Source organism: Chrysemys picta, chromosome 9, assembly GCF_011386835.1.
Source record: "Chrysemys picta bellii isolate R12L10 chromosome 9, ASM1138683v2, whole genome shotgun sequence".
Classification (NCBI taxonomy): Eukaryota; Metazoa; Chordata; order Testudines; family Emydidae; genus Chrysemys; species Chrysemys picta.
In genome coordinates, this window is record NC_088799.1 from 14,751,718 (window position 1) to 14,774,206 (window position 22,489).

General features: G+C 45.6%; 1 long non-coding RNA gene across 1 annotated transcript; it reads right to left on the reverse strand.

The window, feature by feature from the left end:
* Window positions 1-406: 406 nt before the first annotated feature.
* Window positions 407-7,254, reverse strand: LOC135973638 (uncharacterized). Its single transcript, XR_010590573.1, has 2 exons — window positions 6,867-7,254; window positions 407-2,584 (listed from the first exon to the last, which is right to left on the reverse strand). It is a non-coding gene; the product is annotated as an uncharacterized LOC135973638 (long non-coding RNA).
* Between the last annotated feature and the right edge of the window lie 15,235 nt (window positions 7,255-22,489).

Below are 22,489 nucleotides of genomic sequence, written 5' to 3' on the forward strand. Positions count from 1 at the left end.
TGAGTGCTCTGTTTCAGGTAGACATGCACCACTAGAGACCTCGATCAGAGATTTTCAGTTAACCATGTCCCCTGCATGCACCTTATACCTTCTTCTGCCAGATAGCGAAGTTATGTAGGGGGGGCACAGGTAAATCACCTCAGTTCCTTCTCAACCATCTTGGCCAGAGATGGAGCCCTAGCGTGTCGTCCTTGTGTGTGCCTCAGCTTTTCTAATATTTCTATAGTGGTTAAGATAGTTGCTATGATGCTGTCTAATTAAAATATAATCATTCACATCAACATTGCTACCACTGCTATATAACTGTGTTAGGTAAAAAAGCAAGTCCTCACTCACCTCTCCAGCACCCGAGTTCGTGCGGAGTTGGTATGGGCTCACAATCTGTCAGAGACCAGACACCAATTCGTTGATCAACGGGCTCACACTATCCTTAGCTTGAAAGGCTTCAGAGTAAGTGTGGCAAGTTTATTAGGGGTGAGCATCAATATTTATACACAGAAGTAAACAAAGTGATTAACAGATCATAATGGTCATGCATAATCAAACAAGATTTTACAGGATAGAACAGGTTAAAATGTACATTCAGAAAGAGATAAGGGGAGATGGCTACTTAAGGGGAGGGGGGTGTGTCATGAGTAGTTCGCAGGTCAGAGCTTTGATTAAAAGTTCAGACAGAGACATCAAGTCTGGGTTAAGTTTAAGCTCATCAAAAGTTCAGACTCAACATTCCTCCATTTGTAGCTTTGGGATAACTATTTACCAAAAGCTACACCCCATTTTAAGGAGCCAAGGGCCGCTTGGCAATTTCAGCCTGGGCCAACTCGAAGAGAGTAAGGCCCTTGGCTGAAGTAGGAAAAGAATAAACTGACCCACATGAGTCTATGAGGGAGGGGACACACTGAATACAGCAACACAGTATTATAAGGATTACTATGGCCCCAACAATACCCACCAAGAGTTTTTTAACCCACCCAAATCCAGGCAGCCAATTCCATAAGGCTCCCCACCAATCATAAGGTGGCTGGCCAGAAGAGTAGTTCTTAGCTATTTCCCTTAGATGTTTGGTACGTTGAAAAGTGTCAGAGTAGGTGTCATTTACAAAAACACAGCATTCTTCATTTATGAGGGCGCAAGTTCCTCCCTGGGCTGCTAACATTATGTCTAAAGCCATTCGGTTTTGCAAAGCTAACTGGCGCAGCTGGGACATTTCCCCAGCCTGATTCTCAAATAGGGTCGCAGTTTCATTGGTTAAAGATTCTAGTAGTCCCTAGACGGATGACACCACCCCTCAAGCTAATGAGACCAGCCCACCGCTGCCACGACAAACCAACACGGATATTAATATCTCTGAAGGTTTCACGGATGTTACGAACGTGGGGAAAATGAGGGGGAGTGAGGGAGATGCGAGAAGGCGGTGTTAGCCACTCTAAATAACATGACCCTGCCCAATCAGGGGAGAGAAAGTAATAAGCTTTGGGCCCGCACACCCAGTATGTTCCATACAATGCGTTTCGGGTATTCCATTTCTCAAAGTAGGAGGTAACCCACCACCCGTTGGACCACTGTTCCCCTGGTAACGCAGAGGGGTCGTTGTGCGAACTGCAGAGGCACAATTTGGTAGTGGTGTTTTCAAAGGGCAGTGTAGTACTGCTTGAGCAGCTGTAGAAGGCAATCGTATGTCCCTTAGCAATTAGTTGGACACCCTTGTGATCTGAGCAGGGCTTCTTAAAAGCTGACTCTGAAGGCCTGCCCACCCATGGAAAAGTTGGATTGGGGTGAGGGATCCACATGTGGGATAAGTGGGATGCGCAAGGCTTGAAGCCAAGATTTTTACTAAAGGCGGTGCCATTAAAATACATGTTGCATTTACTTGTTCCCACAAAAGTTGACCCCTTTTCTTTAACAAAACACAGTGATCCTGTCTGATTGGTTACCCTGAGATATCTGTTAATTGGCACTCCTGTTTTGTCCCATGTAAGATTGTGTTGGACTGGATCTTTTACTCTAGCCAGTGGCATCCAAGTCATATTAGCAGTGGTCAGGGGAATGGGTGTGAAGGGGAGTCCCTGTTCTGCATTTACTGGAAATTGAGTACATACCCAGCAATTACTTCTATTTCCTAAAATACGAGTTTTAACCTCGTGAGAATATCTAATAAAAGCATTATCTTCATAAGCAGAAAATAAACTAAAAAGGCATAATAAAAAACATACAGTTGTCAGAATAAAAGGTCCTCTCATTTTTTCCGAGTCAACTTAAGTCTGATGTCTGAAAGAGGTAAGCTGGTCCACTGGTCGGAGGCAGTGTCCTTAGTGGTGGCAAGAGCTGCTGGTCCGTCACTGTGGTCCACTACGGCTGGCTTGACGTGGGAGTGGTGGATCCAGGATTTGCGTCCTTCCAGGAACACTGCAGTCTGGGTTGTTAAAAGAACCTGGTGGGGTCCAGTAAACCTCGGCTGGAGGGTGTCGCCACGAATGAACTTTTTGGCCCAGACGAAGTCCCCTGGTTGGAACGGGTGGATCTGTTCTTCCAGCGGCACGGTCTGGGAAAACTGCGAGGCTTTCCAAAGGGTACGGAGGCGAGCCTGTAGGGAGAGAAACGCTTTCCAAAGGGTACGGAGGCGAGCCTGTAGGGAGAGAAACTGGCACGCGGTCATATGATCCCCTCCCAATAGTGAAACATCAGCACGTGGTAGCGCCCCGCCTTTGAAAGGGGGGTGTCCATAGAGCAGTTCAAAGGGGGATAATCCCAATACACGGGTTGGGCGAGTAGGAAGGTGAAACAGGACCAAGGGAAGTACCTGAGGCCACTTTAACCCTGTTTCCTGACAGTATTTAGCCAATGTAAACTTAAGCTCCCTATTCATACGCTCAACTTTCCCGCTAGACTGGGGGTGGTAGGGTGTATGAAAGGAGTGTGAAATGCCCAGTCCTTGTTCTAAATGGCCAAGGACATGACCAGTAAAGTGAGGTCCGCGATCTGAGTCAAGCACGAGAGGGATGCCAAAACGGGGTACAATGTTTCTAAGGAGAATCTTCGCCACTGTGGCAGCAGTACAATTAGCAGTAGGAAAAGCTTCGACCCAGGAAGTCAGAGGGCAAACCAAAACAAGGAGGTGCTTTTTCCCAAAAGCCTTTGGCATATCTGCAAAGTCAATTTGAAGATGTTGAAATGGAGCAGCAGGCGGAGGTCTTCCACCCTTAATTTTTTTAAGAGGCGGAGCAGGTCCATTACACTGACATGTGCTGCATGCTTTCACTATTGACAGGCAGTAGGGTTGAATGCCTGGAGCATACCAAAAGCGAGCGATGGTGTCCACAAGGGCGTGCGTGCCGTAGTGACCCCCCTTATCATGGTGCCAGCGAACTGCCACGGGGTATGTGGAGCGAGGGAGGCAGGCTTGGCCATCTGGTATAAGCCAGGTCCCTTTGACCAGAGTGGCTCCGAGGCTCTCCCACGACTGTAGTTCAGCAGTGGGTACTGGTACGGGGTGCGGTGGAGTAAAGGAGGAGGCTGCAATAGCCAACGTGGGCATGGCTAAGGGTAAGACGGCAGCCGTCTTGGCGGAGGCGTCAGCCAGGGCATTCCCACGGGTGATGGGGCTATCATCTTTAGTATGGGCCCGGCAGTGAATTACAGCCAGGACCAAGGGTTCTTGGAGGGCGTTCAAAAGCTTGTGGATGAGGGGGAGGTGCTGAATGGGTTTACCGGCAGCTGTCTGGAAACCTTGAAACTTTTAGAGGTGGATGTGACAATGCACAACTCCAAAAGCATACTTGCTATCAGTAAAAATGGTAACGGTCTTACCAGCGGCCAACTGGCAAGCTCGGGCCAGGGCATAGAGTTCGGCGGCTTGGGCTCCCCAGTTGCCTGGCAGTGAGGCGGCCTCTTGAATGTCCCATTCAGAGGTGACTGCATAACCGGTGAAACGCTTGCCATCAACATAGAAGGAGCTTCCGTCCGAGAAGAGGATGCAATCAGGGTTGTCCAGTGGCACGTCAAACAGGTTGTCCCTTATCTGTAAGATGCTATAAACTACTTCCACACAGTCGTGCTGATCCTGGAAGACTGGCAGGTCAGGAAGCAAGGTAGCTGGATTAAGGGGCCCACACCTTTTAAAAATTAGGTTAGTGTCTTCTAAGAGTTCGGCTTCTAGCTGTTGCTGACGAGGGGCCAAAAAGACTTGGGTTGTGCCCCTACGCAGAAGGGCTGACAAGGCATGAGAGGTCCAAACCATGGTAAAATGACCCAGGGTCAGGCTCTTTGCCTTTGTGATCAGCAGGGCAGCTGCTGCCAGAGTCCGGGTGCAGGATGGGGTTCCCTGAGTGACAGGGTCGATCTGCTGAGAGTAAAAAGCAAGCGGGAAATGGTGGGGCCCGCTCAGCTGGGTAAGGACGCCACTAGCAATTCCGCCCCTCTCGTGGACAAAAAGGTGAAAGGGTTTGCTGTAATTGGGGGGGTGGAGAGACATGGAGGAGGCCACACTGTCCTTGAGTAACTGAAAGGCTTGGATTGTGTCCGGGGACCACTGCAAAGGGTCAGGAGCAAGGTTATCAGTGAGTCGGTGGAGCGGCTTGCTTAACTCCCCGCAGGACGGTAACCAGGGGCGACAGAAGCCAATTAATCCTAAGAAACCTCGAAGTTGTTTCTTGGTGTTTGGCAGAGGGCAGTTTTGGATAGTCTTTATGCGGACTGGGTCCATTTGTCTTCCCTCTGGGGTTAACAGGAAGCCCAGATATCGGACCTTCTGTGAGACCCACTGAATTTTGTTAGGGTTTACCTTGTGGCCTCTGGTGTGTAGGTATAATAAAAGTGCCTTACCATCGATGCGGAGGGCAGCTTCTTCGCGATTACCTAATAGGATGTCATCTACGTATAGGACTAACGTGGATCCCTGCGGACTGGTGAAGCCTTCCAAGTCGTGGCGGAGGCATTGGCTGAAAATCGTGGGGCTGTCTCTGTAGCCTTGAGGAAGTCGTTGCCAGACATAACTTTGTCCCTCCCAGGTGAAACCAAAGAGATACTGAGGGTCTGGGTGCACAGGAATGCTGAAAAAAGCTGATTTTAAGTCAATAACAGTGAACCACTCAGCATCCCAGGGGATTTGGCTGATGATAGTAGCTGGATCAGGAACTACTGCATGAAGAGGGACCACATACTGATTAACAACCCGTAGATCCTGTACAAAGCGCCAACGAATAGGGTCTCCGTCCTTTTTAGGAGGCTTTTTGACAGACAGTATAGGGGTGTTACAGGGGGTGCGCTGAGGGCAGACTAGCTTTTGTGCAATGAATCCCTCGATAATGGGGCGGATGCCCTCCCGGGCTTCCAACGACAGGGGGTATTGAGGGACTGACGGGGGGGTTAAGGAGGGCTTCACTTGAATCCTTACTGGCTCTGCTGAAAGGAGCAGGCCAACATCAGTGTCAGAAATTCCCCAGAGGGTTAAAGGCAAGTCAGTGAGGTCAGGGGAGAGAGAGGGGGGGTTTCCCAATTACCCTGAGTTGGGGCCGAATCTCCTAACACTGTCATCAATAATCCTACCCCTTCAGGAGTGCAGGTTAAAGTAGCCTCAAGCTTACAGAGTAAATCCCGGCCCATCAAAGGGATCGGACAAGCTGGGGAAAAGAGAAAACGGTGAGAAAAACATTTATCAGCATAAATAACATTTAGAGGCAAAGTGAGTCCCAGAGACTGTGGGTTGCCCTCCACCCCAGTTGCAGTTTTAACCTCAGAGGATAGCCAGGGAGAGGGGGCATGATTTAAAAGAGAGAAAGTAGCTCCAGTATCAATGAGGAAGGAGACAGGCAGTCCCTGGACTGAAAGGGTTAGACGAGGCTCTTTGCTGGGAGGGGAGAAAGTGAGGAAGGAGCCGGCTAAAGACATTAAGGAAATAAGACCATCACATTGTTTGCCTTCGCCCCCGGGGTACCGTCATTGAGGAGGCTGAGTTTGCTGCAGCTGCTGCTGTTGCCCGTAGTTGATCCAGGCCTGGGGAACGGGCTGAGCTGGTGGTGCAGGGGTGTATTCGTCCCTGGTGTAAGTATCTGCGGATGCGACCGGACCCTCTGGGCGTCCCCAGGGGAGGGGTATGCAACCTGCTGCATCTGCTTGATCTTTTGCCTAGTAATTACTCCTCCCGAGGTGTGCCCTTCCATTTCCCCCTTATCCCTCTGCAGAGATTCCGATCTGGAGTCCTGCAGATTCCCCTCTGCGCCCTGGAGAGAGTCCCCCTGCGGAGGAATAGGGGCAGGTGCAGTGGGGACCAACTGACGAGTCAAAACACGCCGTGGTTTACACCCTTCATCGAAATAACATGGAGGGGGTTCACTCTCGGGAGAATACCTGACTGCCATAATTTTTAAAGATTTCCACAGCTCTGCTGCTGTGTCCCAACAAAACCAGTAACATAACTGTCCCGGATGGTCTTTTTCAATCTGGCTCCTTACTCCTCTTAAGGCAGCCTGTTCGAAAGAGCCATACGAAGGCCACCTCATCTCCGGGTCGGCCAATACCGCGGTATACCCAGTCCAATTCCTTACACACAGTGTGTACAACTTTCTCCTAGACATTCCTGTCTGTACTGGGAGTTTCCCTTCGTTCCATAACTTATTTACAATCCCCAACGGACTCTCAAGAGGCACGCTAGTCCCTTGACCCATGGTGTCTGACAGGAGCCCTCCAACTGGCGTTTACCCTGCTGTCCAGTACACGACCCCTCAATATTGAATTGGCTGGGAGAAATCTCCCGTGGCGCCTGCCAATTCGTATATGAGTGGTCTGACCACTGGACAGAGGCACCACACCAGAAGGATATCCCGGACGAGCCCCCAAATTGTTAGGTAAAAAAGCAAGTCCTCACTCACCTCTCCAGCACCCGAGTTCGTGCGGAGTTGGTATGGGCTCACAATCTGTCAGAGACCAGACACCAATTCGTTGATCAACGGGCTCACACTATCCTTAGCTTGAAAGGCTTCAGAGTAAGTGTGGCAAGTTTATTAGGGGTGAGCATCAATATTTATACACAGAAGTAAACAAAGTGATTAACAGATCATAATGGTCATGCATAATCAAACAAGATTTTACAGGATAGAACAGGTTAAAATGTACATTCAGAAAGAGATAAGGGGAGATGGCTACTTAAGGGGAGGGGGGTGTGTCATGAGTAGTTCGCAGGTCAGAGCTTTGATTAAAAGTTCAGACAGAGACATCAAGTCTGGGTTAAGTTTAAGCTCATCAAAAGTTCAGACTCAACAACTGCAATGAATCTTATAAAGGGTGCAATGCATGGCCAGAAAGGGTTACTCCTCCTACAAAATAATTAACCCAGAGTCAACCTGTAGAGACATGTTTAAAATGGTAATTAAGGCCATTCAATGCTAAATAGGCTAGAACTTTGAAATGCAAACCTATGTGTTAGAAGTGATACTAATTGCATATGTGTACTCATAAATGTCAGCCATGTAAACAGGCAGTTCCTGTCTGACACTATAGCTATGGATTCAAAGATCAAAAGGGAATTAATTTAGATGAATCTTGGGTGAAATAATGTCATTGTCTATATGTCTGTTTGAAGTTTGTGATAGACTGCCTAATGAATAAATTGCCCTGTGTTAATTTGTATAACTAATTCTGGTAGTGTTTAGGAAGCAGAAGGTTACTTCAAAAGCCTATTGTTTACTCAGGACTATATGGTCAAGTGGCTGATAGAAAACCATATAAAAGACCGGTGGGTCCTGATTCTGTTATCTCAGCTCTGCTTAAGCTGCATCAGGTTTGAGTCGCAAGATGAAATCCCAGTTAAACTGGTACACCCTGGATGTGATATTGGACATTGGACTATAACCTATGGACTAAACTCTAAAAGAACTCTTTGCAACTACAGAGTTTACCATCTCTGTTATAACTCTGAACCTCAAGAATTGAACTCATGTCTGTATGTATATTGATTTTTTAACCATACTGTCTCTCTTTTATTTTTAAATAAATTTTAGTTTAGTTAAGAATTGGCTATAATATTTATATATATTTGGGTAAGATCTGGAATATTAATTAACCTGGGTGGCCGATCCTTTGGGATTGATAGAACCTTTTCTTTTATATGATGAATAAGATTTTCATTAATCTTCATCAGATCTAACTTGAATAACAAGGTGGAGGCCTGAGGCTGGGTTACTTTTAAGGGAACTGTGTTTTGGACTTCTGAGTAACCAGTAAGGTATAACAAAAGCTGTTCAGTGCTGGCTTGGTAAATCTAAGTATTGAAATATCCACCAGCTTTGAGGATTGACTCTCATTCTTTGCAGTTCACCCTAATTGAGTGACCTCAGCTGGCTCTCCCCGGGACCCCAGTCACAGTTGCAATTGTTAGTGTAGTTACAGTTAGTTAGATAAGAAGTTAGAGGATTGTTTTACTCTTCTCTTTCCTCTTGGGAAAACTTATTTTTTCCTGGCTTGCCAGGTTTCAAACACTCTCTCTTCTGCCTAAAGGCTATACCGGTGAGTGATGGCCTCTTTAACTGTGTCTATCACATGTGGGAGTCCCACATCTCCAAGTAGTGAAACTTCTGCCTGGTCCTCAAGTCGGGGCAAGGAAAAACAGGAAGATTAAATGAAGACTGCTAACAATGGAATGTTTCCTTCAGCCAACTTGAGACAGGTCAGGAGACCCTATCCCCTCCGCACCTCTGTCTCCAGACAGATCCAAGGCAACTTCCCCTAAGAAAGGGAAGGCTTCCAAAAAGAAGAGAGTGGACTCTCACCTTAAAGTGCCAGCTATGAAAAAGTACAGGAAACCTACTGTCCTTCAAGCCTCAACTTCTTGCTTCTTGCCGTATCTTTAGAGATTCAGGAGAACAATTTTTCTCCCTCCTCCGTGTAATAACCTTTTATGTACTTGAAAACTTATGTCCCCATTCAGTCTTCTCTTCTCCAGATTAAACAAACCCGTTTTTTCAATCTTCCCTCATAGATCATGTTTTCTAGACCTTTAATCATTTTTGTTGCTCTTCTCTGGACTTTCCCCAATTTGTCACATCTTTCCTGAAATGTGGTGCGCAGAACTGGACACAATATGCCATTTGAGACCTAATCAGCATGGAGTAGAGTTTAAGAATTACTTCTTTTGTGTGTTGCCTACAACACTTCTGCCAATACATCCCACAATGCTGTTCACTTTTTTTGCAATAGTGTTACACTGTTGACTCATATTTACTGTGATCCACTATGACCCCCAGCTCCCTTTCCGCAATACCCCTTCCTAAGCAGTCATTTCCCATTTTGTATGCGTGCAACTGATTGTTCCTTCCTAAGTGGAGTACTTTGCATTTGTCCTTATTGAATTTCATCCTATTTATTTCAGGCCATTTCTCCAGTTTGTTCAGATCATTTTGACTTTTAATCCTGTCCTCCAAAGCATTTGCAACCCTTCCCAGTTTGGTATTGTCTGCAAACTTTATAAGTATACTCTCTGTGCCATTATCTAAATCACTGAAGATATTGAACAGAACCGGACCCAGAACTAATCCTTGTGGGACCTCACTTAATGTGCCCTTCCACTTTGACAGTAAACCACTGATAGCTACTCTCTGCCATGGTTTTCCAACCAGTTATGCACCCACTTTTAGTACCTCCATCTAAATTGTATTTCCCTAGTTTGTTTATGAGAAGATCACATTGTTGGGTCTGAACTTTTGATGAGCTTAAACTTAACCCAGACTTGATGTCTCTGTCTGAACTTTTAATCAAAGCTCTGACCTGCGAACTACTCATGACACCCCCCCTCCCCTTAAGTAGCCATCTCCCCTTATCTCTTTTTGAATTTACATTTTAACCTGTTTTATCCTGTAGAATCTTGTTTGATTATGCATGACCATTATGATCTGTTAATCACTTTGTTTACTTCTGTGTATAAATATTGAGGCTCACCCCTAATAAACTTGCCACATTTACTCTGAAGCCTTTCAAGCTAAGGATAGTGTGAGCCCGTTGATCAACGAATTGTTGTCTGGTCTCTGACAGATTGTGAGCCCCATACCAACTCCGCACGAACTCGGGTGCTGGAGAGGTGAGTGAGGACTTGCTTTTTTACCTAACAACATGAGACTGTATCAAAAGCTTTACTAAAGTCAAGATATACCACATCTTCTACTTCTCCCCTATCCACAAAGCTTGTTCCCCCAGTCAAAAAAAACCAAAAGAATTATTAGGTTGGTTTGACACGATTTGTTCTTGACAAATCCATGCTGACTGTTACTTATCACCTTATTATCTTCTGTGTGTCTGCAAATTGACTGTTTAAATTATTTGCTCCCTTATCTTTCCAGGTCCTGAAGGTAAGCTGACTTCTCCTCCAGTACTGGCGGAGCTGTTAATTCCCTGAGCATGAAGGAGAGCAACAGCTCCATAGAGCCTCAGTATCTTCTACCAGCAAGGATGGCATTTGAGACTCGCACCATTGAGTTAGCCCAGCTGTCAGTACCCAGGCATTCGGTACCCTAAACACTGAGCAAGCAATGGTGCAAGACACCATAAGTGTATACTTTAGTACGCCCAACACCGGCAGTGCTGTCACCTTCCAGGATCACGGCCTTGGCTTTGGTACCAACCCCATTTCAGTACCACAGGAGTTCAGATATACCAAGGACCTGCCAATAACAGATGAATGGGAGTCCACACTCATCGTGGGCAGAGTATCTCTCAGTACCAAGACCCAGATCTCTGGACTACATCCTCTGGTACTGCAGGACTCTTTCTGTGGGTGCTTCACCTTTGGCTGAGATGGAGGAGGATGAAGGAGACTTCCAATCGGTCTCCTCTATTTGTGTTCAGATTTCTCCCACATATCCCTTCAGGAACCCATTCTCTGAATCATAGAGAAGACAGGATACTGCACTGTAGACCAGGATCTTAGTTTCCATTTGCCGTTCTCTGTCAATAAAGCCATGACAGAGCAATTTTCCAAAGGATGCGCTGGTGCAACAGATGCTATGTTCTATCTCCACATCAAGATTGGCAGCTACCAAGGTAAGGGAAATGCTCAATGTTTTCCAGGGGTTCACCACTGATAATTTGTAGGATATGGGGGGCAACTTGTGCTTAGGCAGGCTGATGAAGCCCCTTAGTCTTCCCAATGCTGAGGGAAGGCTATGATTGGTGCCTGAGGAAAGATCTAGGGTGGATTGCAAGTCAGCCTCGCTGTGTGTGAGGATAGTACAGTCATCAGCACACTGAAGTCCTAGTAACCTTAGTTTTAGAATAAAGACACCACAGGTTGAAGAGCTGGTTGTCCATGTGAGACTCAATCCCAATTCCAAAGGAAAGGTGGTTACAAATAAGAATCAAAATCACGGCAAGATAGATGGAAAAAAGGGTTCAGGCAATAACACAGCTCTGCTTCACGCCAGTATAGATGGTGAGCAGGTCCATCTCCAATTCATTACAGAGGATGGTGTCGGTCACCCCATCATGAAGTAGCCTGAGAACACGAATGAACTTCAATGGACAACCGAACCTGGACAGTACCTTCCATAACACTTCACGATTGATGGAATCAAAGGCCTTAGTTATATCAATAAATGACAAACAATGGCTGGTGTTCTCTACACTTATCTTGAATCTCTTGTGTAACAAACATCATGTCAGTGGTGCCTCGAGACGGTCTGAAACCACATCAGGAGGGGTTCCAGACCATTATTCACATGACGTGCTCAATCGATTGGATACTCCACTCACTGCCATTAGGATTGGTTTATTCAGAACAATGAAGAAATCCTAGCTCTTATTCATCTGAAGAGAAGTGCATTTTGTACTTGCAAAATGAACCTTCTAACCAGCAAAAATGAGAGACTTATCATCAGCTTAAAGGTGTAGTTCAAAGGAGGTTGTGTGACATCAAGAATCACTGGTGGCAAGCAAAAGCTATAGAAATCCAGAGCTTCACTGATCAACATGACGGGAAGTTTTTTTCAAGCAACAAAAGCCATCTATGGGCCAAGTTCAAATGGCACAACTCCTCTGCAATCCCAGGATAGCTTCACTCTTCTTAAGGACAAAGTAGCCCACAAGCAACATTGGAAGGAGCATTTTGAGACTGTTAAATGGAGAATCTGAAGTCTCAGCTGCCACCATCAAGTCCATTCTTCAGCATTCAATAACAGAACATCTTGATGACCCCTCATCTTCTGAAGAAGTTTGGTTTGCCATCATTCAACCTAGAAACAAGGGGCCAGGCCCAGACGGCATCTCCCTGGAGGTCTTCAAAGCTGGTGGCATAGCACTTATGCAAAAACTTCATCAACTTCTTGTTAGAATTTGGATTAATGAGGAAATTCCACCCTACCTAAAGAATGCCAATATTGTGATTATTTTTAAGACAGGGGACAAGTCAGTGTGCAGGAATTATTGAGGATTGCCCTCCTCTCCATTGCCAAGATCCTTGCTCGCATTCTTTTGAACCATCTCCTCCCTCTTGCTGAAGATGTTCTTTACACCCCGTGGACCTCAGTGGAGTTGCACAGCTGTAAATGAGGCCTGAATTTGGACAACTGACCAAAGACTATGTTTCACTTTTTTTTTTTAAGTGATGGAGAGAGGCTGACATAAAATGATATGGATTATTATGAAACATTTTAATATGCTTTTATGTGTTATATCAGAAATATTTTGCATACAGATATAACCCACTATATTAATAAAATTTGAAATCTGAACCACAGGTAAAGAAATTACTTAGATGTTGCTTGGGACAAATGCAACAGCTTTATTTTTACAGCACCTTTAAAAAAAAAACTGTTGCATTTAACTTCAGTTGAGGATGACCTTATGTAAATCAGATCAACCTATTCATATTTGGCACAAGAGGCTGAACCCCATTTTATTCCATTTCATGTGTTAAGAGACCCGCAAGTACCTTTTTGGATTAATGAAACAAATCTCTAAACTATGTAATCTGAGTCTATCTACGTCATCTACTATGTTTCTCTGTAGCACTCATCATTCTCATGTTTAAACACTAAATCAGCAGTATAATTTAATTTTTACTTTGGGTGACGGATGTCTCCTCTACATACCACTGCTTAGAATTTTACATTTGTAATTGGCATTGACTAAGTCCTTTTATTGTCTCAGATTAATACAGATGCCCCCCAGGTTACGCAAACCTGATTTACGCAAATCCACACTTATGGAAAAAGTTCCGTAAGGTAGAAATAGTTTTTTGTTTTGGTTTGGTTTTTGTGCATAATGGTCGGGTATACGTTTCCGACTTATGCAAAATTTGAGTTACGCAAAGTGTTCTGGAATGGAATGCTTGCGTAAGTCGGGGAGCATCTGTAATAAAAATGGTCCCTGTTTTTTTAAAAGGTGAAGAACTAGATTCGGATGGGGATATTCCTGATATTCAGGAAGTAATGATGTGTCTTATCATGCTTTATCTTTTTCTTCTAATACACCTTGCTTGGGTTTTTTCCCTTCTTTAGATTAACACCAAAAGGGACAATTATGATTATCTGAATGCCAAGAACTCTAACACTATACTTTTTGATAAATGCGAGCTGAAATAATGTCTTGTTCTCCTTTACCTTGGCTTTATGGCAATATCTCTTGTGGACTTCTGTGAGCATAGGTTGAGCTATTCACTACTTTGTTGACACACTCACAGAAGCGTAACAGATTAGGAAAGCAAAATTTTCCTTTAGAGATGCTGTGCCAATTTTCCCCTTTAATGAACGTTTGTCTAAGTTGTTTGCAATTCTATTTTAATTACAGTTTCAATTAGTAAAACTGCCACTACTGAAGTACGGCTTTCTGGTCTGTAACTCCCTGGATTACCTTTAGCACCCTTTTTAAAGGTAAATCCTGTAAGATTTGCTTCCCTCCAATCCTGCAGCATAATGGCCAATTTTAATGAGACCGGGTTGTGAATTTAATTCTGGAGTAATATTTTTAATATTACCAGACATTTTTTGAGAAGTGTTATAGCTATTAGTCCCCCAACTCTCCATGATGCGGTCTGTTCCCATCTAACGCTTGATGACAACCACCTCAAAAAGCTGCCACCTTCTACCTCATTCTTTGTCTAGATTGCTATCATTAAAGTATGCCCCTCTGGCAGGGATCAAATTAAATTCCGAAAGCGTGTTGAATAAAACAGACAAACGGAGGGGTAAAAAAGTCCATTCCTGCATTTGTTCTGGTGTCTGGGGGCAACCTAGTGGGTGCCTGGGGTGGTGAATGAACTGTCCCATTTTACAGATAAAAGCTGAAGATCTCATTGTTCTTCATATTCAGTGAATGATGGGTAAGGTGATCCATAAGAGACTGAGTGTGCCGGGAACCACGCTGAGTCATTATCCTGCCTTTAACCGTCTCCCTCCAAAGTCTCCTGTATAAGTGAGATGATAGATTTAGAAAATAGAATTACTATTTATCTGCCACTTACGTTAAAACTACCTTGAGAAATTTCATTTCACACAGGGATAAGAGCGTCAAATTTTACATAACCAACAAATGAGCACAGAGAAAGCTTTTTGCTAAGATCCAGAGTGTCACTTTTCAAGGGGTATAAACTGGAGGTGCAGAAAACTGAATTCTACCATTTAATTAGCAATCAGCAATGATCTGTCAGTCATAGCTACTGTAATTCATGAACTGCTAAGTCAAAGCAAAATGGCAAGTAATTAGACTGTATCCATTAGAGCTTTGCTAGCACTCACTCATACAGCTAGAGTTTTAATCTGAGGAAGAAATGGATGTGTGAAACTCCTTAATATATTCAGCTTTTTAATTAGCAATCAGTGCTGATTTGTCAGCCATACCAACTGTAATGCACAAACCATTGAAACACAGAGAAAAGACACATTTTGGAAATCAATTATGCTTATATTTACATTCCCTCCAGGCTGAGACATTGCAGAAACTACCAAAATGCTATCTTTGCCATCACAGAGTAGCAGAAAGCATGTAGGAACTTGCAATCCAATATAGGCAATAAATCACTTACTGTTTAGGTAAAGATAGGGAATCTGAATATTCATGAAGGCAGTGATGCTGAGGTGGTTGGTATCTCCCAACAGTGGGACATACACACCACCATTTTTAACTGTACACAAAACAAATCCTCCAAGAGCACAGGTAACAGGATTTAGATTCTAGTCAATCCCAATTTAGAAGAATCTCTCAACAGATCAATACTGTGCTCAGCAAACTGTGCTTTTATGGGAGGAAAGGACGGAAATGAGCACCCACAAACCACCTTCCAAGGCCTCAGATAGAAACAAGCTTTCCTCCAGCCCACAAAAGTAGACGGCAACCTCGCCCCTGAGCCCACTAATTCCATCTTGAGCCCTTGCCAGGGATTGTGAATTGGGGAAAGTGTATGAATTACTAAAAGACTGACACATGATATTACTTTCCCAAAAGGGGGACACATGTTGCATCCTCAGTGCTCCCAGCCCTAGCCCCCCTCCCCCGAACAAAGGATTCACATATGACTGGCATTAGGTCAAAAGGCAGACCCTGCCCTAGCCCAGCTGGCAAAATACTTTTTTACATTATTAGCCATCCAGTGATTCTGAAAGACTAGAAATTTCATGTTCATGTTGCATCTGAAGAAGTGAGGTTCTTACCCACGAAAGCTTATGCTCCCAGTACTTCTGTTAGTCTCAAAGGTGCCACAGGACCCTCTGTTGCTTTTTACAGATTCAGACTAACACGGCTACCCCTCTGATACTAGAAATTTCAGTTCTGGCTTCAACACCACCACCAACTCTGTCTCTGTATCACAACCATTGTTCCTCTTACCCACTTACATTTCTACTCCAGTTCACATAGCCTTACTTATCGCTATTGATCACTTTGTTGAGTGAGAGAAGACAAGTGAAAAATGGTGAATTTTTTCACAAAAATAAATCAATGAACATGAAAATATTTTTAAAAATTTCAAAACAGATCTAATGATCAACTAGACCATTCAAATCCAGCATCTATAGGCCACTGGTCTTGTCTCTTCACTCCTACTGGTTAGCACACTCTGCAGAAACCCATATCTTATCTCTTAGTTCACATATGTATTCCACATATATAAAGCCTCCCATACGTCCTATCTATGCTCAAAATATGAGAATACCTCACATCTTATACCCTTCACAAATGTATTATCAGCCTCCTCTTTCTTCACCATCGGTCCTGTTCTCCTCTTTATACAATAATAAAAAAAACCAACCCACCTCTCAGTCATTATTCCTACATTATTAGAGATGACTGCATCAGTTGTGGTTATACATAACCCTTATCTGAACATTACCAAGCTTAATTAATTACTGCTATGATCAGACAATTAAAGGCACTAAAAGAGCACAAAACTAACAGGCTTTTGCACACACAGTGGATAATTGTGTGCCTAACTAATTTGCACAAACAAATGTTCAGTTGTAAATGTATTCTGTGGCAACTGAAAATCCAGCCCTTAATCGCGCTAATGTTCCTATCTAAAAACAACTTGTTTGCCTAATGTTTGACATGTAATTTGTTTTTGTGGCATTCTGATTGCCCTTTTGGCTTCTATCAGTGGTAGAGGAGAGCAGTTTTCTGACTCTGAGCTTAAAACCAGTCTCAAGGCAAAGAACTTGACATCAATTTACTTCACCACTCCAACAGCTGTTGTGTAGAGTTGGCCAACATATCTAGCTCTGAACAGCTTTTCTTGTCTGTTTAAAAAAAAAAAAATCACTTGAGCGGGCCCTTATTTTGTCCTCAGCTGATGTCTGGCTTCTAGATGTAAACATCAGTTTCAAAAATAGTAACAAGAAAACAGTGTGAAATAGCTGCTATTTTATTGTAAAATACAGGTCAAGCAGTCTTCTCTGCACCAGACTCAAAAACAGGTACACTCAGGCGGTTCCAATCTCTCCACTTTTTCTCTTCAAACAAAGCATTGTGAAAGATGAATCATCTTAGTCCATAAATGCTTTAATAGCTTGCAGTGAAAGTATGTTTATTTCAAACGATGAGGTATGAATTCTAAATAGGGATAGGTTTATGGCTGGCTGAGACCTTGGAGCTCTCCGATCTGATGTAAGGAAGCGTTCTCTTGCAATTCAGGCACTGGACAGGGACTCAGGAGGAAAGGGTTCAAGTCGAGCTGCCGCCCAGACTTCCCGGATGACCTTGACCATGTCACTTCCTTTTCCTGTGCTTTAGTTTCCCCATCTGTAAAACAGGAGCAATAATCTTCCATGTTTTGTCAGTCTTGGGTATTGACAATGGAAGCTTTTGAGGGCACTGATCACTGGGCACTACTGTAACTTTTATTATAATAAATCTCTTTAGCTTAAGCATGGCCGTGGCATTCTGTTATGTATTAACTATGATCTATAGTAATGATCTCTCTAAACCAGGGCAAGGCAGTTAGCAAAAGGGACTTGAAAGAGATGTACATATGCACTGGGAGGGAAACATGAGGCTGATACCCAAAATTGTTGAAGGTGTGGAGAACATTCACCTTGATAGTAGCTATGTAACTATTTAGTAGTGCAGATTGTAAGGGCATGGCTACACTTGTGAGTTACAGTGCATTAAAGCAGCCCCGTGCGCTCTAACTCACAACGCGTCCACACTTGCAAGGCATGTAGCGTGCACTGACTCTGCGGCTGGAGTGCTCTTGGTACTCCACCTCCGTGAGAGGCATAATGCTTGGTGCGCCATGGCTGGAGCGCTGCGGCGCCAGTGTGGATGCCCTGGCCTGTTAATGCGCTCTGATTGGCCTCCAGAAGTGTCCCACAATGCCTGTTCTAGCCACTCTGGTCATCACTTTGAACTCTACTGCCCTGCCCTCAGGTGACCAACCATCGGACCCGCCCTTTCAATTCTCTGGGAATTTTGAAAATCCCTTTCCTGTTTGCTCAGCCAGGTGTGGAGTGCTCTCAGTGCATCTTTCCAGGTGACCATGCCTCCACACACCAGGCAATCCCCAGTATGGAGCAATGGCAAGTTGCTGGAACTCATCAGTGTTTGGGGGGAGGAAGTTGTCCAGTCCCAGCTAAGCTCCAGCCATAGGAATTACGATACCTTCGGGCAGATATCAAGGGACGTGATGGAAAGGGGCTATGACCAGGACGCATTGCAGTGCAGGGTTAAAGTGAAGGAGCTGCAGCATGCCTACCGCAAAGCCCGCGAGGCAAACTGCCACTCCAGTGCTGCCCCCGCGACCTGCCATTTCTACAAAGAGCTGGACGCAATACTGAGGGGCGACTCCACCTCCACTCCGGGGACCACCATGGACACTTCAGAGCCCAGTTCAACAAGGCAGGCAGGGGAGGAGGAGGAAAGTGGGAGCGAGGGTACTGAGGAGAAGGAAGACACCCCGGCATCCCTAGATGCATGCAGACAGGAGCTGTTCTCAAGCCAGGAGGAAGGTAGCCAGTCACAACAGCCGATGCTTGGGGAAGGACAAACACCAGAGAAGGTGCCCGGTAAGCAGCTTTTATTTTGGGAAGGAAGTTATTCGGTGCGGGCTCCTGGGGCAAGGAGGGTTAGGGTTGAATGCCTGCCTAGATGCAGAATAGGGAGTTGATGTGCTCTCTCACATCGCAGTAATCGGCCTCAGTAGTTTCTTCAACGGTCTCAGCCAGAAGCTGTGCAATGCGCTTGCGCAGGTTCCTTGGGAGCGCTACTGTACTCCTTGTCCCAGTCAGGCTAACGTGCTGTGAGGGGCGGAGGGAACCATTGCTGCACACAGGCAAGCTGCATATGAGCCAGGGTGGAAGCCGCATTGCAGTAGAAGACCCTCCCTTGCTTCCCAGGTCACCCTCAGCAGCGAGATATCTTCCAGGACGAACTCCTGTGGAAAATGTGGGGACAATGTTCAATATAGGGGCCCCCTGCAGCTGTTGGCTCTCCCCAAGGCACAGAACTCCAGAGGAGTACGGCCATGAAACAATCAGTCCCCCTCGACCCTGTGCTTACTCACTATTTTGGGGCTCCTCTGGGTTATGTGCGCTTACTTTGGGACAGGCAAATTCTGCTATTGTTAGACTGTGCTTATCTTTAAGAACTGGCGAATCATTGCTCTGACTGGTGTGAACAATGCTGCCTCTGTTAAGTGTTGCATTTTGCTTTTACAGATGCAACCTTGAGATCTCAGCCGTCCGTGTTATCACCGGCCAAAAGACTCCAAAGAATTAGGAAGAGGCCACTTAAAAGCAAAGAAGTCATGCAGTAGTCCCGTAATGAAAATCAAAAAGCGCAGGAGTGGAGGGAGAGTGAAAGGAGGATCCGCCAGCAGAACGCGGAGTGCCGGCAACAAAGCGCGGAGCGGCTGATAAGCATTATGGAGCGCCAAGCGGACTCGATCCAGGCGCTCGTAGCCATGCAGGCAGAGCACTACCACGCCCGCACCCGCCCACTGCAGCCGTTGTCCCCAAACTCTTTCCCTTGTGCCTCCATGTCACCTCCAACCCACTTTCCCCAACATCTGGGTTCTTATCGCCACAAGCTGCCAACAACACCTGTAGCTTCACCACCCAGCCCTGAAAACTACGACCCTTACCCACTGCACGCAACCCCCATCACCATGCAGTATAGCCATCCTGAAGTGCAGCACTGATTGCACAGCACTCCAGACAGGAAGCTGAGTATGAGAACAGGACATACGCAAATCTGTGATTGAACCGTTTCCCACCCCACCCTCTTGCCCTTTCTGTTTCCCAAGCAATTGTGTTTCTTTTCAATAAATGAATTTTATTTTAAATAAATGGCTTTTTTGGCTTTGAAAACATTCATTATTATTGCATTAAGTAAAAGATACCGTAGCCCAGGAAAGCAACAGGCACTGCAAGTCAGTGTAGCAAACACAGATTCCTACTAACATTGGAACCACTGCACATCACTCCTGTGCAGGGCACCAAACATTACTGGTGGCTTTCAGCCTCAAATTGCTCCCTCAAGGCATCCCTAATCCTTGCAGCCCTGCACTGGGCCCCTCTAATAGCCCTGCTCTCTGGCTGTTCAAAATCAGCCTCCAGGTGTTGAACCTCCGAAGTCCATGCCTGAGTGAAGCTTTCACCCTTCCCTTCACAAATGTTATGGAGGGTACAGCACGGGGATATAACCACGGGGATGTTGTCATTGGCCAGGTCCACCTTCCCATACAGACAGCGCTAGTGGCCCTTTAAACGGCCAAAAGCACACTCCACAGTTATTCTGCACCAACTCAGCCTGTTGTTGAACCGCTCCTTGCTGCCGTTGAGGCTCCCTGTGTAGGGTTTCATGAGCCACAGCATTAAATGGTAAGCGAGGTCTCCAAGGATCACAACGGGCATTTCGATTTCCCCTACGGTGATCTTCTGGTCTGGGAAAAAAGTCCCTACTTGCAGCTTCCTGAACAGGCCTGTGTTCCAAAAGATGCGTGCGTCATGCACCTTTCCGGGCCAGCCTGCGTTAATGTCAATGAAACGCCCACGGTGATCCACAAGCACCTAGAGAACCATAGAGAAATACCCCTTCCGATTAATGTACTCTGAGGCTAGATGAACTGGTGCCAGAATTGGAATGTGCATCCCATCTATCGTGCCTCCGCAGTTAGGGAAACCCATTTGTGCAAAGCCAGCCACAACGTCATGCATGTTACCCAGAGTCACGGTTCTTCTGAGCAGGATGCAATTAATGGCCCTGCAAACTTGATTCCAACAGTCGACTTTCCCACTGCAAACTGGTTAGCGACCGATCAGTAGCTGTCTGGAGTTGCCAGCTTCCAGATTGCAATAGCCACACACTTCTCCACTGGCAGGGCAGCTCTCAATCTCGTGTCCTTGTGCCGCAGGATGGGGGCGAGCTCCTCACACAGTCCCATGAAAGTGGCTTTTCTTATCCATAAGTTCTGCAGCCACTGCTCGTCATCTCAGACTTGCAGGACGAAGTGATCCCACCACTCAGTGCTTGTTTCCCAAGCCCAAAAGCGGCGTTCCACAGTGGTGAGCATGTCTTTGAATGCCACAAGCAATCTCATGTCATATGCGTTAAGCGAGTCGATATCATGGTCAGACTCATCACTGTCAGTTTGTAGCTTAAGGAGTAACTCGACTGCAAAACGTGACATGCTGGCGAGACCCATCAGCATATTCCTCAGCACTTCAGGATCCACTCCCGCAGACGGAAAGGGAAGACAGAGCACGCAGCACAAAAAACGTTGAAAGATGGCACCAAATGTGGACGGAAGCACAAGGATTGCTAGGATGCGAAGCGATGCATCACGGGGCTTTGGGACAGGACCCAGAATGCCCTGCACTCCCCGCCCCCTTCCCACAAGCCACAGCGCCAGAATGGGAAGAAGTGCTCTGTGGGATAGCTGCCCATAATGCACCGCTCCCAATGCCGCTGCAAGTGCCACAAATGTGGCCACGCCGGTGCGCTTGCAGCTGACAGTGTGGACACACTGCTGCGCTTTCCGAGGCTGGTTTAACTCACAGCGCTCTACATCTGCGCGTGTAGCCATGCCCTAAGTGTGGGATGGACAGCAGTGCAGGGTTCCAAGGAACGTTATGTCCCCACCTAAACTAGTCTGAGTAGGAATCCTTTCCTGGGGAGATTGTTATTGCCTTTTCATTTCCTGGTTTGAGACAACAGGTGAAGGTCGATGCTCCTCTACACGGTCACAGAAATCCAAATCCTAGCCCCCTTGAATCAGTGGCAAAATGACTGCAGGCTGCAGCAGGAGCAGGAATTACCCCAAAGAGATCAGATTTCTTCTAGTTACAGTTATTTTCCAATAACTGACAGTACAAGTCATCGTAATCTCCTATTCTTTAAGAGCTTCTAATTTTGTACATCCACTGACAAGATGGATTGCTGAGTTTATGGAACAAGTTCTTTGTTTTCTATAAGTCATCTTCAGATTGCTTTCACTTAGGGAGCGCTGAACCCTCCCTTGCCTGCTGAATATTCACTGGGCTGCTCTTTTGCCAAGGCACAAGTGAAAGTGAAGCAGGCTTTAAAGAAGTGCCTGCTGCAACTGTTCTTTCCACACTGACCCCTGGTCCCCCGAAAAGTTGGAGAGGGCATTCCTATATACTACTGTGGCTGAAACCTGGGGAGTTTTTTAAACCACATTTGAAGAGAAAAAAAAGCTTACAAATTACCAGGGGACAGCCAGATTTGTAATATGGGGGTGCACCTAAGAATCCCAGGCCTGGACCCCTTTGTACCAGGGACTGAACACAAATAGGTTGTAAGCTCTTTGAGACAGGAACAAAAGTAATATAAAGATAAAGAACTATTAAATATCCTGTGTTCTACAGCAGTGGTTTTCAACCATTTTTCATTTGCGGACCTCTGAAAAATTTCAAATAGAGATGCCGACCCCTTTGGAAATCTTCGTCTGCAGACCCCCAGGCCATCCACGGCCCACCGGTTGAAAACCACCATTTTACAGGATACCTTACATCTAAGAGGCTAAACTATTATTTATTTATGGAGAGAAGGTAGCAGCAGTGAC